A 17,851-nucleotide genomic window follows, 5' to 3' on the forward strand; every position below is an offset into this window, starting at 1 on the left:
TTATTTCAGGGTTCAAAAAAATATAGGACAGAGTCTTATTTTTGGATAACACTATTAAAACAGGTTTGGATTCATGTGTGCCAAATTGATACATTTGAGAAAATATATAATATTTTTAAACAGTCTGACCCTGCTAGTTTGAGCTGGTTGAAGAAGCAACAGGATTTCTATGTACTGTAACTGATTTTTTTCAACTATAAGAAGTTTGAGTATGTTTATTTTAGAGTATCTTTTATACTTTTTAATTTTATCATGAAATGTTACATATGATAGGAAATTTAGACTTCGGTATCGTTTTCTTAAAATATCTATTGTTCCTTTCTGTAAAAATCTGTATTAAAATGGCTTGACCAAGATTCATTGTTTTGAATTATATTGTTCATCCATGATGTGGAACATTTTATCTTTTAAAACTGAAAATATATTATAGAACATCTCATGTAATAGCAGTTCACTTAGGAAAAAACACAACTTCCTTTTAATAACAATCCATTGTGATCCTTTCCATGTAAGAAAAAAGCACTGCTCAAGTCATACTCTCAAAGTCATATACAAATCCCATTGCTTTTTTAAAGGATATGTTAAAACAAGTGAATATATACAACAGAACACCAATTTGATCTGAAACTTTCTTTGCAGATTTTGAACGTGCAATGCTAGGACTTTAAGTCCTGTGAGTTTTAAAATCTATAAATCTTATTAGTTTCCTTGTATCTTGTCTTTGCTATTCATTCTTTTACTTTTATTTGGAAGGAAAATTACCTGTAGCTTATGAAATCCAAAATTGAGGGGCACCGTTTATAAATAAATCACAGAGGGTTCAATCTGTTGAGGAATAAATATTTTCTCGATGAAATATCCATTTAGAAATACAGTACAATGGATGCAGCTCATACTGTAATAAATATTGAAAGTTAGACAGCTATTATTGGGGAAAATTCTTACTTGCATACATGTATCATTCGAAATATAACCACTGAAATCAGCAATAGGAATTACACTGCTCAAAAAAAAAATAAAGGGAACACTTAAACAACAGAATATAACTCCAAGTAAAACAAACTGCCCACTTAAGAAGCAACACTGGTTGACAATCAATTTCACATGCTGTTGTGCAAATTCAACTTTGTACAGAATGAAGTATTCAATGAGAATATTTCATTCATTCAGATCTAGGATGTCTTATTTGAGTGTTCCCTTTATTTTTTTTGAGCAGTATAGTCTGCAGGCTTAAGGTCAGCCAATATACACTGGGAATACAAGTAGCCTAAATTAATTAGGCATTTTCCACGGGAGGTATAACTCAGTTCCTCAAAGTGCCGCTCAGTTTCCTAAACAAATTATTTTTCACTATGCAATTGTGTGTGGTTTTTCAGAGTACACGTGTGCACACAGACAAATACGATTTCTTGGGTTCTTGTGAAAGGAAAAAAAAAAACCTACCCATGTATCAAACGTTGCATTTAACCCATAGGGAGCTGCAGGGGATTATGGAAGGTTAAATAAATAAATAAATAAAATTCAGGCTCAGCGGTGGTTGAGCTCTGCCAGAGATTGGGCGGGTGGCTGCAGTTCAGTCCCGGGAAACAATAGGTACCTGTATTCTTGCATGGACAGGGACCAAGCAATCCGGGGAAAGCTTTGCCTACCACGCAAAGGCTTCCTCACGGGAGAGAATACATAATGAGAGCCCCGCTTTCCCGCCGAGGGGAAGCGAGGAAGGCGAGTCGGAATACCGGCTCTCGCCTGAGGAGGGGGCCGACTGAGCTTTAACCGGGTCTAGCCGGCCTTGACTTGGCCTGAATGGCGAGGTTCTCGGTCTAGGACTCAACTCCCCTTTACTACTTCAGGCAGACGCTTTCGCTGCAGAAGAAGAAGCACATGCCGCCCCTCGCCTCATCCAGGCGGGCGAGCGGGCGGGCGGGCGCGCGCGCGCTCACGCCTCCGCCCCCCTCCCCCCCGCTGGTCCGAGCAGGCAGCTTAAGTGTCACCGCTACAACCGAGCCCAGTGCAGCACCCGTCGCCATGGTGTGAAGAGGGGGCCCCGGGAGATGGTGACAACAACGGAGGAGCTTCGTTCGGTTTCCAAGTTGGGGTAAGGGAGAGTCTTTATTTCCTCCGGACTTTTCGGGTCCTTGACGAGAAGGGTTTTTTTAAATTTATCCCAGGCTTACCTTATTTTCAAGGGTGAAGCGCTTTGCAAAAGCCCGGCTCGTAAGGCGTACACATTGTCTGTGCAGAAACTGACTTGTCCCGCTTTTTTCGGAGACGACAACTCTTCGAATTCGAGTGGCTTTTAACATTCGGCAGCCAGAATGTTTTTTTTCCTTTTCTTTTCTCCCCCTTTCTTTCTTTTTCGCAGGAGGGCCCTTGGAGTAGAGCGTTTACTTGTTCATTAAGAGTTTAGAGTGAAAAATGTCCCTTCGTCCTAGCTATCCGTCCCATTTTTAAAAACTTTTTTTACACCCTTGCCTGTCTTGAGGCCAAAGACTTAAAAAAAAATTAATGAACTTCCCTGCCGAGTTCAAATAACATAATATGCACGAAGCGCTGAAGCCGAAGACCTCAAGATCTCAGGCATATTTTTCGTGCAGGTGCAACGTTCAAACTTTAATATATTGTTTTCTGAGTACCTTATATTAATTGGAAGTATGTTTCTGAAAACATACTAGAAAAATGTCGACTATTTAAAACATGAGCGCAGTGCATTGTTAAAGCACATTGCAGAGCACAACAGAAGTAGGCAGGGTTTTTCTTTTAACTGCATAAATATATACGGTGATTCTCTCTATAGCAAAGGTGTGTAGATGATTATTGTTAAGCAATTTCCTAAATATCTAATTCAGAGAAATTCATAACGATTGAGGAAAATGAAGTTTAAACCATACATTTTATGTTGTACCTTAAAAAGATGACCAAGAATGTTCCCAAAATACATTGAATTATATAATGAAACTCAAAAGAGCTTAAAAAGTCTAATATGCACCTTTTGTTATTTAAGATGATGAAATAAAAGCCACAAATTATAATTTGTTAGTTTAAAAAAGCAGCTAATAATCCTTTAAAAAGTCCTAACGGTTTCAGCAAAAGACTCTCTGATATAGAACTAGTTATTATCTTTTATTGGTTGTAAAATAGAGCAGAGGTCCCCAACCTTTTTTGCACCAGGGACCGGCTTTAAGCTAGACCAGTTTTCCATGGCCCGGTGAGGGGGGGGGGGGGGGGGGGGAGAGAGAGCTAGCTGTCAGCGGCGCCGTAAAAGGGGCGATCAAGAGAGGAATGGGTGAATGAATGGACGGAGGGTGGGAAGGAAGGAAGGAAAGAGGGAAGGGACAGGAACAAAAGAAGGGTGCAAAGGAAGCAAGGAAAGGTGTGAAAGGGGAGAGTAAGAGAGGAAGGAGTGAAAGAAGGGAATGAGGGAGGAAGGAAGGGAGGAAGGAAAAGGAAAGCAAGAAATGGAGGGAGGAAAGGAAGGAAAGAAAGAAAGAAAGAAAGAAAGAAAGAAAGGGGGAAGGGACAGGAACAGAGGAAGGAAGCAAGGAAACTTATGAAAGGGGAGAGTAAGGGAAGAAGGTAGGAAGGAGAAAGAAAAGAAGAAATAGAGGAAGGGAAGGTAAAAGAGAGAAAGAAAAAGAGCAAGAAAGAAAGCAAGAAAGAGAAACAAAGAAAGGCAACTTCAAAGAAAGGCTCACTGAGCATCTCTCACTCTCTCTCTCTTTCTATCCCTCTTTCTTTCTTTCTCTTCCTTTCTCTCTCTCCTCTTCCTTTATCTCCTCTCTCTCTCCCTCTCTCTTTCTCTCCCCCTCTCTCCCCCTTTCCCTCTCTCCCTCTCTTGCTATCTCTCCCCCCTCTCCCTCTCTCTTTCTCCCTCTCCCTCTCTTTCTCTCTCTCCCCCCTCTCTCTTTCTCTCTCTCTCCCCCTCTTTCTCTCTCTTCTTCTCACTTTCTCTCTCTTGTTTTCTTTCTGTCTCTTTTGCTTTCTCTCTCTCTCACTCTTTCTTGTTTTCTTTCTCACGCTCTTTCTCTCTCTTGTTCTCTCTCTTGCTATCTCTTTCTCTCCCCCCCCTTTCTCACTCTCTCTTTCTCACTTTCTCTCTATCTTGCTGTCTGTTGCTCTCACTCACTCTCGTTCTCTCTCCATTCTTCTCAGCGATGACGCGCGCACGCCCTGCCCGCCTCACCTTTGCGAGAGCACTTTCGCCCCGGGCTCTCAGCAAGGGGGTTTGGAGGAGAGGCGGGGCCGGCGAAGGTGATATTGAATGTCGGGGGAGAACGGGCGGCTGCAAGCGCTCCCTATCCCCCTGCTAGCCCACTCGGAATATTCAAAATAAGAAAAGCCTTCGCCGGCAAAGGTTTTTCTTATTTTGAATATTCCGAGTGGGCTAGCAGGGAGATAGGGAGCGCGTGCAAATACCCGTTCTCCCCCGACATTCAATATCACCTTCGCCGGCCTCCGGTGAGGAAAGCCTTTGCCGGCATTTCCTCTCGGCGTCAAGGAGGCGCAGCGGCGGGCGGAGAGAGGGAAGGAGGGGGGGGGCAGCGGCGTCCCTCCTGGCCTTGGCGGGCCGCCCAACCCTCCCCACCTCCTGCAAACGCGGCGGGCGGCGGGGGGAGAGCGAGGAGCCGGTTCCGGCGGGCGCGGGGCTTGGCTGGCTGGCGGGGGGAGCGCCGCTGGTGATGCGGAAAGGCCGAGGGGGCCCTGGCGCCGCGGACCGGCTGAAAAGCTCCAACGGCCCGGTCCCGGTCCGCGGACCGGCGGTTGGGGACCTCTGAAATAGAGCAAAGGAGGCAATTTGAAAGCAGTGTGCATTATGATCTGTGGATAGACCTGCATAACATTCAATCATCCATTTCTAAGTTTCATTTTATAATTAGGTAATTATGCTTCTTCAAGGAAAAATAAGGTTGAGATTCAGTTTAAAACATATTCATTTCAGCTAGAATGATGCATATTTATTCAATGTGATGCAAGTACAATAAAATAGTTTTTCCTTTTGGACCTATTTTGGTGGGCATAAGATGATCTAATCTTTTTAATTTTGATTTTCGCACTGTAGAAGAGAGATTTCAGTTCTTTCTATGATTGCTTAAGTCTTTCTAAATGCTTAAAATGCTATTCTTGGTTGCTATGGCCAGTCTGACCTCTCTCTTTGCCATTTTAGAGACTAAGGCAATTCTTTTTTACATTAATTCTATCTACCTTGATTTATGTCTAAAATTGTGACTAAATGTCTTTGTTTCCAAGTGATAAATGTGTCATGTATTAATCATTTATTAGAAGTAAACACTGCTGCCTTACTCAAAATAGGTTTTGTTCTGAGTTAATGGTATGGAACAAGCCACTCTCAGCAAACAACTATTATTTTAAAGAGCCACTGAAAACTTGGCTCCAGAAGGAGGAAATTGGCATTCACTTTCTCTTTCATTGGTGTTTCGTTTCTGATATCTGATGATGAGACAGCATGTAAACTGAAATGAATACCTAGCGTTCCATTCTCCAGCCAGATGTATATTGGGTCAATTTCATTTATGTATTCCATAAAATCTCCCACTTAGTGTTTGTCTGCTATTTTATTATCACTGACTGTACAAAAGATATGTAAAATAGAAGTAATCTTCTGATAGAGTCTCACTGTTTTATACTAGTTCATTGAATAGCATCAGATTTTATTGTTAACAAAATATGTTTACCTTTATTTAATGTCCCTTGCATATTAGGAAATCTCTTTCAGAAAGATTTAGGTTTTTTTTTTAGCTATCTCCCGCCTCTCAGTACAAACTGCTTATTGAGGAAATACAGCAGGGCTTCTTTCCCCTCTCTTTTAGATGAAAATTACTGGTTTGACTTGTTGTTTGGGTTTTGTATGCCAGGCTAATGTAATAATGATCTTAGGCTAGCCGAGAAAATGACTTGGGAGTTTCAGATGCCTGAAAAACACATTAATGCTTAACCTCCCCCCTTTAAAACAATTAGCTAAAATTGCAGCATGATACCTAATGCATTACCAGTAAAATTTTTGATTTAATTAGCAAGTACACAAAGTAATATTTTTAAAGAATATATTTCTTTAACATGCAGGAGAAAGTGCATTGATTTTAGTGGTCCACTCTACATCAAGGCATTCACTAATGGTTTTCAAAACTCATTGCTGTATCCCAATTAGGCATCATTTGGGAGACCTAAAGTAATCGTTTAATATTGTAATAAATAATTGTCCCATTGAATAATGTTTTATAATTTAAGGAAAGTTTTGTTTAAAGCATTTATAAATGAGGTAATCCTTAATTCTGTTGTATATCATGCAATATTGAAAATATAATTGAAGGTGTCTTGAGATTTGAGATTATAAAGATGATGCTTTCTCTTTAAATCTTTAAATCTTCAAAATGTTCATTATAGAAGCAGACAAATTTAGTTAATAAATGGTATGCATTAGTCTTCAGATTAACAGACTGGAAGTTGGGTCTTGGAACATTATTCAGTTTTAGATGAATTGGTGTAAGGAGGATTATATAGGTATAATTATGATATATGAAATTTGAAGTCAAGGAATTTAGCCTAATCAAAATAAAGAAAAAGTCTCTCCAGCGAAAGGAAAGCTCAAGAGGGTATAAATTGCACTTTGTTCAAAGTCTAATTACAACTAAAGTATAAACTTACTGAAGAAAGCACACTGTTCTATCATGTATTAATGACACTTATTTGGAAAAGGGTTACTTTTAAATGTATTTACAGTGAAATAGATATAAATTAAGAGTTTAATAGTATTTTTGGAAAGATTGTCATTATGAAGAAATGCGGGAAGAAATTCTGCATCACATTTCTCAATATGTAAAATAGCACAAATTTGATTTGCCCTTATGCATGAGGGGAAACAACATTATAAATGTATAAACGTGTGAAATGAAAATATATGTACAAGTTGTATGTACTAACGACAGGTGTGCCTAAAAAAGCACATGCATACACATCCTGCATTAGGAAATTGCTTACAAAGCTGAACTGACAAATTTATGTATTTTAGGAGAAAAATGCATAAGATGGTATATAGATTTCCATAGCAGTATCAAAAAAATCAGAAAAGGATGTTGAAGAAAGAAACAACTTGAAAAAATAAATTCAAACTGGATCATTTATTCCTACTTGCGTAAATCAGTGGCCAGATAATTGGCAGTTATTTCCTGATATCAGACACCAAAAGGAAATACTTCATAATTAATTGAAGCACATAATGCTGTTTTTAAATATTTATTGTCACTCTTCTTGTCTTCTTGATGATGTATGTACATTTTAATCTTTTATATGTTTACTTAAAAAATATTAAGTGATAGAATTAGATGTCTCTATTAATGGGTGACAAATGCAGCCCTATTGATTAACTAACAGAAGGTACTGTTTAAGCATTTCAGCTGTCACTTTTATATTGGGATTTATCAATTGCAATACAAATGTATTTACCACTAATTATTCTTATGTTTTGACTTCCTATAATTTGTGAACTACATTTTACGTTTTCCATTATCTTTTCATCTTTATAGTCTTGTACTGCCTTCTGCTTCTGAAGTATAATATTGTTAGGCATATGTGTATTTGTGAAACATGTGGAGGGTCAATTGAGTAGGAGTATGTCAAAGCTCCTTCATTAAATGAAACCCATATTAAACATTATATCTTGTTAATTTGTTTAATACAACACTGCCAGCATCCCACGTCAGTGCTTTAGAAATGTTATAAATACTACATCTCAAATTTCTAAAGTCAGATTTAAATGTAAACATCTTTGTAACTCAATGATGTTCAAAATGCTACCTCTCTCATTCTCTCTCGTACACAGCCAAATAAGATACAACAGAAATACTGTATTTATTTACTCACTTAACTGAAGTGTTTTTGTTCACACTTCCAATTAGACATTCATTTTAAGCTAGGCCAGTCCTCTTTCCCATTGTTTTGATTGTTCTGTTTTTTCCCCCAGTCCTTTTTTTTCTCCAGCTATTACTTTCGGTTTCTTTTCAGAGAGCATTTTTAAATTTCAAGTTCTCCCAAGTATGCTGATAATAATCTGTCTCTTTATCGCCAGTGAAGCCATTCTGGATCTTTTTGTATTGGCACAAATTATATGATTTTATTGAGGAGTTCATTTTTTTAACTTTCCAGTTCTGTATTTCTTTTGATTTTTTCCCTGCTTATATGGTCTGACTTTGTATTCTGAATGTGCAAAGAACAATTCTTTGCAATTGGCTGCCAGAACATAGAGCATGGTAATGCCCATTAAATATTTAACTATTCTGACTTGAGAAGCCTGGAAGTACTATATTTCTGCCTGTTCCTGTTCCTAGTTTTACTACAGTTCTGCCCATAGAAAAAAGATACAGGCTAGAACACCAGCAAGAAAAGACAGAATGGTTTAAGTAAATAGTTTAAGTAAAAGTAAGATAATTACTTTTATATAAAAATGAAGAAAAGACAGAATAGTTTTTTCTCATCATTTTTATATAAAAGTAATTATCTTGCTTTACCATCGCATTATAGATCTTACTGCTTTGGAATTATCGTCCTAAATGGAAATGTACATTGTGTTATGTTTTATGCTGTGTTATTTACAAAATAAAGAGAATTATTGCTTCACAACCAGCAAAGATGGATTTCCTCCCAATTTCCTCTGTTGATTTCTCCCCCCTCCGCCCCATCTATTCACAAAATCCTAGAACTTAACTGGACGTTCCATTTTGTGCTAAGAGATTAGAAAAATACTTTTCTATACTCATTCATTGCCTAGTCTCATTCCTGCAAATTGTTTTCAGTTTGAAATTTTTACTTTCTTCCTCCTGGCCATAAAAATCCCTAGCCTATGATTTCCTTTTGCATACCTTACTGTATAAATTGCACTGCACAGAAATATTGCCAGTGATGAGCAAACTTATAGAATGTAGTGGTCTTCTTGTATTGCCCTTTGGCATATTGTTATTAATGTTTAAATTTAGACCATTCCTCTGACTACTCAATGAATTTCATTAAAACAAGATCTAGAAGGGGAATCCTGGGAAATATTATCAATTCTTCATGAAGATCAAAGCACTGAATGTCTGCGCATATCTTCTGAAGCCTATTAAATTGAAATCCAGAATATTGTTAGCTGACAGTAGATAATGTTTCCTTTTTTTGAAAGACTATTTGAACTGAAATTCTGCTTTTTGAAGTTTTTATGAATTTATATTTTTCTCCCTAGTCCCAAAAATTAATTATTTGTTCTAATAATATTTCTTCTTCATACACAATATACATTTTTATTCCATTTAGTATTCATTATCTACTGTTAGTAGTTCCAATTTTGAATCTACCATTTTATATTACCTTCTTATACATTGTACAATTAAGAAACCTGACGTTTTTTATGATAACTTACTTCTAGTAATGTATGTGTTTTTTCTACACACACACACACACACACACACACACAAACACACACAAGGTTATACTGGGCTTTGAGCATAATGAACATTTGATTTGATTCAAAATTTAATTAAGGTTCATTTTAGATCTTTGTTGTTTTTGTTGCCTAGTCTCAAGTGAACCTAAGCCATTTGTTAATTTATGTTTCAGGCAAGTGTAAATCCATAAAATGATAATAATCAAGATTAAATGTGTTGTGTAAATTTAGTGATTGAGTCAGGAAGAGTAGCAACCCTTTGTTAGCAAGCTGATGTTTTGGTGTTGAGCATAATTGAAGAACCAAACAAGCAATCCATGTGTTGTCTCCAGCCTTTCACTCTGTCTACCTGTATTGCTAGGATGGGTTTCTTTCCATTCACTAGAAGAATAAGGTTGGAGCCAGATTGAATTATAAAGATCAGTTAGTATAGTTATGGATTGGGCATTTGGGTTTTCTTTTGATAGGTAAAGTGACACATGACCATTTTTCATACTTATGACCATTGCAGTATCACCATGAACACATGATCAAAATTTGCACACTTGGCAACTGACTTATATTTAAGATGGTTGCTGTGTCCTGGACTCATGTGATTGCCCTTCGTAACCTGACAAGCAAAGTCACTGGGGAAGCCACATTCACTTAACTAACTTAATAACTGCAGTGATTCACTTAACAGTTGTGGCAAGAATGGGACAAAACTCACTTAATAGATGTCTTGCTTATCAACAGAAATTTTGGACTCAATTGTTGTAAGTTGAAGATTACTTGTATTGTAAGGCTTCTAGACTTATGTGTAACAAGGTGGGCATCTATAAATATATTTTAAATAAAATAAATACAGTAATGTTATGAAGAGGAACTATAACTATACTAATTGAATATACTTACAGTTGGGTATTCAACTGTACTTCTTATTCTACACAATAAGAAGCTATATACAATAATCAGGTCCTCAGTTACACAGGGTATTGTAAGTATGTTCTACAAAATACAACCCCATTTTGTCATTAGAAGATACTTATTAATATGAGAAATTCATGAACAGAATAGACAAAGTCCTTTTTTTCAGATTATTAGGTCCTGAGCCCATAAATATCATATACTATGAAAACCTATCCTTATTTTAATAAGTTCAGATTCTCTCTCTTTTTTTTTTTTTGCAGTTCGAAAGATATAACAGGACTTCTTCCAGCTCAGTGTACAGTAAAAATATTATATGAATGAGAATCCTGGACTGAGATGAGACTATAAAGAACAATATTCTGGTATGTTTTCTCTATAATCTTCTTCAGACTTGTGAAAGTTTTATATAAGTTTTTATTTAGTTCTGTGCACTGTTTATTTATTTTTATCCTACTTTTTATTTTTATAAATTACTCAAGGCAGTCTACATACTTATTTTCCCTCCTCCTATTTTCCCCACAACAACAACCCTGTAAGGTGAGTTAGACTGAGATAATAATAGGCCCAAGATCAACCAGCCAACTTTCATGCCTAAGGCAGAACTAGAACTCACAATCTCCTGATTTCTAGGCCAGTATCTTAACCACTCTTTCAAACTAGATCTTATTCCAGCTTGTCTCCCATATACCCATATCTCTTTTTATTACTTCTGTAATTCTTCTAATAAAACATTAATTGTATCAGCAAGTGAGTTCAGATCTGTTCTAATAATATATTTGGGTCAAATCAAACGTAAATCTCTCAGGATCTTTGGCGTGAAGATTCCTAATAATACCAGGCTCTTGTTTCCCAGTAGTTTTGCGGAATGGGAAAAGTAACCAACTCACCACAGGCAACGCATGGCCAACTTACCATACGGCGAGTTGGCTGCGGCAGGTTGGCCCCATTGAGTTGGCCACAGAAAGTTCACAGTGGCAAGTTGTCATAGACTTGTAATTTTGAGAGCATACTCATAGTAACTGTAGTGGCTGTTCCATAGAAGAGAAGAATACATACCTGTTCCATTCTGTAACCTAAACTTTCCTGTCACTCAAAGATGTAGACTGAAATATTAATATATAAATGAACATTACAGAGTAAAATAGGGCTGAATGACTTAATTTGTTTCTAATGTCTGCATATAAGACCAGTGATACTAAAATGTTGTTTCTCAGAAAACGATGTATTTTATTTTGTTTGAAAACAAAAAAAAAAATGATACTTTTTTGAGCAAGAACCATGTTAAAATATATAAAAATGATTGTTAAGATCAAAACAAATCAATTACTCTATGTTCTGTGCTATTGTAGCACACCTATAATACTGTGACCTGTTCTGGGCCATTTTTTAGGAAAAATACTGACAACATATGCAGAGAAAAATAGGCAAGGTGATAAGAGACCTCAAAAGAAAAGAAAATTACAGACTATTGAAAATGTCAGATAGGCTAAGCAGGAAAAAAGAAGTCTTCAGTAGAAATGCTAGCTCTGCAAAATTGTCATGGAGGAATTCAAAGTTGGTCTAGGTAAGTTGGACAAATTCCTAACAGCAATACTTATTTAAAGAATGGAACAAATTGCTCTGTGAAATTGTGGATTCTCATTTACTTGAAGTATTTAAAAGGAGTATGCATGGCCAAAATTTAAGGATGCTGCAATAATGGATTTTTGCACTAGCACCACAGAGTTTGGTGTGTCAAACTTGTGACCCAGGCCGTGTCGTATTGAAATTTTTCTCCCTTCACTAAAATGGGAGTGGGGGGTGGCCAGCATGTGACACATCCTGTTCATGGGCCGTAAGTTTGACACCCCTGATATAGGTGATGTCTCAGATAACCTCTAAACTTTATATTATTTGATTGTTTAGAGAAAAACGTGATGTAATTGCATTCATACAATTAGTACTTACATGAATGTTGAAAATTCAATTATAGGCATTTTGACAGTTGATTAATATTGATTACTTGTGTTGAAGGAAGGTGATAATAGTGGTGATGATATCATTTGACCCAAACCTCAGTTAAATATTAGCTTTAGAGAAGCTAATTATGCAGAAGATCATATTCCTTAAACGTGTACCGGGAGACAACAGTTAAGTGATGACAGAAGAGAGATGGGTCTCAATTTTGGTAACTAAGATAGTGCCTTAGAAAATAACAAAATCAACCATGAGTAGACCTTAAGGACAACATTAAAAGGATAGCAGGAAGAAATGGAAAAAACTTGCTATCACTGCAAACATTATCAATCTTTGTACAAGTTACAAAATATTGATGTTTGGAAAAATAGAGAAAGATTTTTCATTCAAATGAATTAAAATTTATGTTTCCATCTGAAAATGTCAGAATTGTGGCATATGTTCAAATTGCATTCTTTATCATTTTTTAGAGTTACACATAAGAGGCACTATTTTGCAGTACTTCCATTTTTCCTCTAAATGGGAGATATAGTCAGTGATGGAAGAGTGTGGGATTTTGGCTATCTTTGACTGTTCAATAATTATATGAAACTATTAGGAAAAAATCATCCATTAATTTAGGATGAAATATTAGCAATATGCTGTTGATATAATTAAACACCCAGATAATCCTGGCATGCATTGGAGAATTTGACATCATGTTTAAAGATTTGAAAAGGGATGCTGAATAGAATGAAAAAAGCTGAAATTGAACTCTTGCAACTCTCTGGAATTAAGTAGAATAAATAATATATATTGGTGATGCGTAAATAAATATACCTAGCTATTTTATGTCATTTAATGCGTCGATTGCACCAGATATTGGATATTATTGTTATTGTTGCATATTTTAGGTGAATCTTTTCTTTATTTTCTATATTTTTTATTTTTATTAAAACTATTTTTAAGTTTCTAAAAAGGTATATTATCATATGTTTAGTTTTCAGGACAACTGTTTAAAAAATAGAAATCTTTGTTTGATTTTGTAAGAACACTACTTAATATCAGACCTTTCCTCATCTTCTGAAAGAATTTACATTATTTCTATTTTCATTAAGAATTAATCAGTAATTTCTACAAAATAGTTTTGTATTCCATAGCAAATCATTTTCCTTCCAACTCATATTCTCACTGTTAAGAAAGTTCTTGTTCCAGAGACAGGAGCTTCAAAGACTTTTTTAGGGCTGTGATAAGTGAAAATGATAAATTAAAGTCTCCAGTACACACAAACAAGTTATAAGCAGCAGACATGATGTCGATGTTAGGAATAAAATTTTCTGATAGTTAACTTTCATAACTTTTTGTTTCTTCCCAGTCCCTGCTGCCCTTAAAATCCTTGGTTATTTGTATTTCTTTCTGATCATTCTTAACCATCTTGCATCTCTTGAACTTCTCAAAACTATGGTATCAATAACAGGTTCTCTTTCCTTGATCTAATTGGTCAGGCTGATACTGGTTGGAGTATATGGCCTGTGAAGTCAGTCTCAATGGACTTTACTCAGTTGATCCCTACAGGCAGTGCACTGTCACATTATTAACAGCTGAGCTCTTGAATGACTTGGTATTTATATTATACACTTTCTGATAGTCATATGACAATTTACATATGAACAGAATATGGGCCACCAAATGAGATGAAGCAACTGCTGCCCTGCCTGAGATGAGAGGGAAGGACACAATAAGAGCTAAAAGTTAGAAGTGAAAAAATCCATTTCCCACAGTATTAGATTTGGAAAGCTGCTGTTTTGATAATCCAGCATAATTCCTAGAATCTCTGGTCAGAGACTTTGAAATAGGAATTAATGACAACCACAAGACTGTCCTGAACACTGGGTGCTGTGGTTTCTATAGCAACAGAAACTGAAGATGTCAGAAAAAATTACTGAGAAACTCACCTACTTAACTACTGGATGCTAAATTTATCTTGAAAATATTTTGGTCTTATATTTTACCCATTCAGTTTCCTTTGTTTGAAAAGTTATGAGAAAAGTAGTAGATTGCCCTTGCAGCAACAAGATACGGAAATAACCAAACATCCTGGTGCTGTTAACATTGCTCATAAATGCATCTATTCCTTGTTGATGCAGAAGATAAATTCTTTCCTTCCTTCCCTCCCTCCTTCTTTCCTTCCTTGCTTCCTTTCTTCCCTCCCTCGCTCTCCCCTCCCCCTCCGTCCCCTTCCCTTCTCTCCCTTCTTCCCTACCTTATCCTTCCCTCCCAATTGTGACAAATATGAAATGTTCTTTTGCTGTATGTCCAAAGTGTTCAAATTATTCTGACTTTTGAGTTGTGCAAGTGGTGATATTTCCCCTCTACCCTTAGGTTTTGATCTTTATTTTGATGTTGTCTTTAACCATTTAATTAAAGTGAAGAAACAGAAAAAAGGAAAAGAAATATTGTGTATATACATGTCTGTATTGGTTTCAATAAAATATGGCTACATTTGATTATACCTGTTGATATATAGTCTATATGTGTAAATAATTTGCTTAATTTCCATGGATATCCGTAATTAAAAATAACATAACATATTCAAATATTCAAATTCAAGTTAATAAATTAAATGTGAAAAAATTACAGTACAAATATTCTGGGCTTCCCCCCTCCCCCAAGTATTTGAATAAATATTTGAATGAAATGTTATTACATCTCCAACAAACTTCTTACTTCAAGCTTACTTCTTTTCTATAGAAAAGTAACAAAAAATGTTGTTTCCTTTATTCAGAGTCTGAAAAGACCCAAAACAGCAGGCTGTCTAAGAGTTTTGATAGATTGACATTGATGGGCTCAATCACCCTCTTCTCACTAACCTTCCCTAATTGGGAAGGATCGCTATTTCCTTCCGGTTTGGTAGATATCCTGATGAGAAATCTTGTGTTACCAATAGCTATGACATTTCCTACCCCTTTTAAACACTCAGGCAGATTCCCCCATAGTGATCATAGTGATTACCCAGCTTCATTTTCCTAGTGTTAGCTCTGCCACTGCCTGACCTAATCAAGTTTCTGAATGGTGCCTGGGAATTGGCAGTTTAGAATATTATGCCCAGTAAAGAGCTACCAAAATTTTTACTACCACACTGTGGCCGTGGCTTATGCAGGACGCCCTGCATTTTCTTTCAACATATTTTAGTGCAAATTGGGTGCTATGGGGTGGAGCATTTTTGCTGCATTCTCCCCCGTCCGGGCAGTAGCCCGCCCCTGATTATGCCCATCCTGAACTATAAGACCAAATCAAACAAAAAACAGAATTTATTAAGGAAGTGATTGTTATTTCTTTTTCTTGCAAAATGATTATGCTGTATGTTCAGAGAAATATAGTTGGAATTCAGACAATCAGGAACTTTGTTCATGTTACAGTGTTACAATATGCACATGCAGTAACACTGAACACCCTGTGTTTGATTCATGATAAAGGTACCTTGTTTTCCCGAAAATAAGACGTACCCCGAAAGTAAGGCATGTCAGAGGTTTGCTAATTTGCTAATATAAGGCATACCCAGAAAGTAAGGTGTAGTCCGGTACGGTGGAAAAACATACAGTGTTCCCTCGATTTTCGCGGGGTTTGCGTGCTGAGACAGCAAAATAGAGATGCTTCCTTTCTTCCTCCCCCCTCCCTCCTCCATTCCTGGTTTCACTTAACTCCAAAACTGAGCTGCTTGGTGGCTCACAGGACCTCTGCCGCTGCAGATCTTGCCACCGTGTCTTCTGTTGGCCGCCATGGGGGCAGGAGGTGCAATCTGGGCAGCGGCGGCCAAGGCTCAGCCCCCTCGCTGGACCCGTCTTCTTTCGGCGCCGGCGCTGTTTGGGGAGAAGCCCTCAGTGGCCATGGGCATGCCTCTGGATCCGGAGGCAGAAGACAGCCCGACGGATGGGCGGCTACCCGCCTGCAGCAGAAAAGGGGGCCGACGGTTTGGGCTGGTCAGCGTCGGGAGCTGCTCCTCCGCTTTCGGGATTTCACTGCCTATTTTATTGTTGCTGATTTCGCTGCCGCCAGGCCTCTCAGCTGTCTGGCGGCCCACGTCTGGCGGCCCACTGAGAGCCCTCTGGGTCCATCAGGCGTCTGGGGCAGAACCACCTAGTGGGTTCCGCCTCCCTGAGGGGAAGGATTGAAGCCAGGAAGTCAAGCCGCAGTAGAAAATGGTCTGACCATGACAAAGGCAACACTTCTAAGCCCCTTAGTCTCAGACCATTGCTCAGTTGCTCAGAGAGGAATACCATGTCGGGTGCGTGCCCCCCCCTCGTGAGTTGGACTTTTTCCTACTTGAGTCAGGTTCATGGCTGTCATGGTGGTCATGAACTCCTGTGCTAGCCCAGAGGTTTCTCCAAGTGATGGTAGGTTAAAGTCCCCCAAGACAATGAGTCTGGGGAACGCCACCACCAGCCCGGCTACCCCCTCGAGCAGCGCAGGCAGGGCTGTTGACACGCAGCTGGGAGGCAGGTATGTGAGTAACAAGCCTACCTGAGCCCCTAAGTCCAACTTCACCAGGAGTGACTCACAGCCCGCAATCTCTGGAGCAACGAGTCTACGCAGGCTATTATAGCCACTCCTCCCCCCCTTCCCTGGGGTCTAGGCTGATGCCATACCTAAAACCCAGCTGGGCAAATTTCAGAGAGAGGAACTCCTCCCTCTGGGCCCAGCCAGGTTTCAGTTACATATACCAGGTCGGCCTCCTCATCCAGGATCAATTCCCAGATGAGGAGAGCTTTATTTACCACTCACCTGGCATTGAGTAGCAGCAGACTGAGCCCAGGGCCAAAATTACACTCATCACCAGTGCCCTGGGTTGAGCTCATAGAGCCGGAAGAAGGAATCACTCTTAAGCAGCGATCTGTCCTTCCCCTGGAACGGCTAGCTCCATGGCTCCCACCATATCTGCCTCTCCCCAGCAAGACCAGAATGTTCTGACCCTTTGTCACCCCAGAGAAAGGTGTCCCCTCCCCTCCTGCCTCTCCAGCGTCAGGTGTGCCAAACATTTCATTCGTACCATATCCATTCATCACATCCATACCATAGTCCCATCCACCCGCCCCATCCCATCCACCCCACCCATCCCACCCACTCCCATTCAATTGGCCCCATTCATAATAATCATAGGCATCCATCACTAACCCCCCCAACAATTAATTAAAAATAAGTTAGTTAAAATACCAGTACAAAATCCCATTTCATTCCACCACTACCCCAGCATATATAATTTAGCCCCCTTAAAAATTAACTAAAAACATAAGACATAGGAACATAAAACAAAAAATAGCATAGGAGTGGTTGATTAGCTTGTAGTTCTTAAAAAAAAAAAAGCAGCAGCAAGAGGGTGTCAAACTCCAGGCTGATTAAGTTCTTATTAAGAAACTCCAGTACCAATGGTAAGATAGTCTCTTCAGTGCTGGCCACTGCCACTGCCCCGCACTCTGTGGTCCTGTCTCTTTATCTTGATTGATAGAATCCCAGGTTCTTCTTTTCCTGTGGCAATCCCGGTTCTCGTTGGTCGCCCTAGTCGCCCTCCAGTAGTTGTTA

The 17,851-nt window shown here is 38.4% G+C and overlaps 1 long non-coding RNA gene across 1 annotated transcript in view; it reads left to right on the top strand.

Moving 5' to 3' along the window:
• Positions 1 to 2,016: 2,016 nt before the first annotated feature.
• The window catches only part of LOC139169000 (uncharacterized), a 37,168-nt gene continuing 21,333 nt past the window's right edge, over positions 2,017 to 17,851 (top strand). The window contains exons 1-3 of the long non-coding RNA XR_011559414.1: positions 2,017 to 2,095; positions 10,600 to 10,701; positions 11,730 to 11,903. This is a non-coding gene — a long non-coding RNA (uncharacterized lncRNA). The remainder of the gene's footprint in view (positions 2,096 to 10,599; positions 10,702 to 11,729; positions 11,904 to 17,851) is intronic.

Source organism: Erythrolamprus reginae, chromosome 6, assembly GCF_031021105.1.
Source record: "Erythrolamprus reginae isolate rEryReg1 chromosome 6, rEryReg1.hap1, whole genome shotgun sequence".
In the NCBI taxonomy this organism is placed as follows: Eukaryota; Metazoa; Chordata; class Lepidosauria; order Squamata; family Dipsadidae; genus Erythrolamprus; species Erythrolamprus reginae.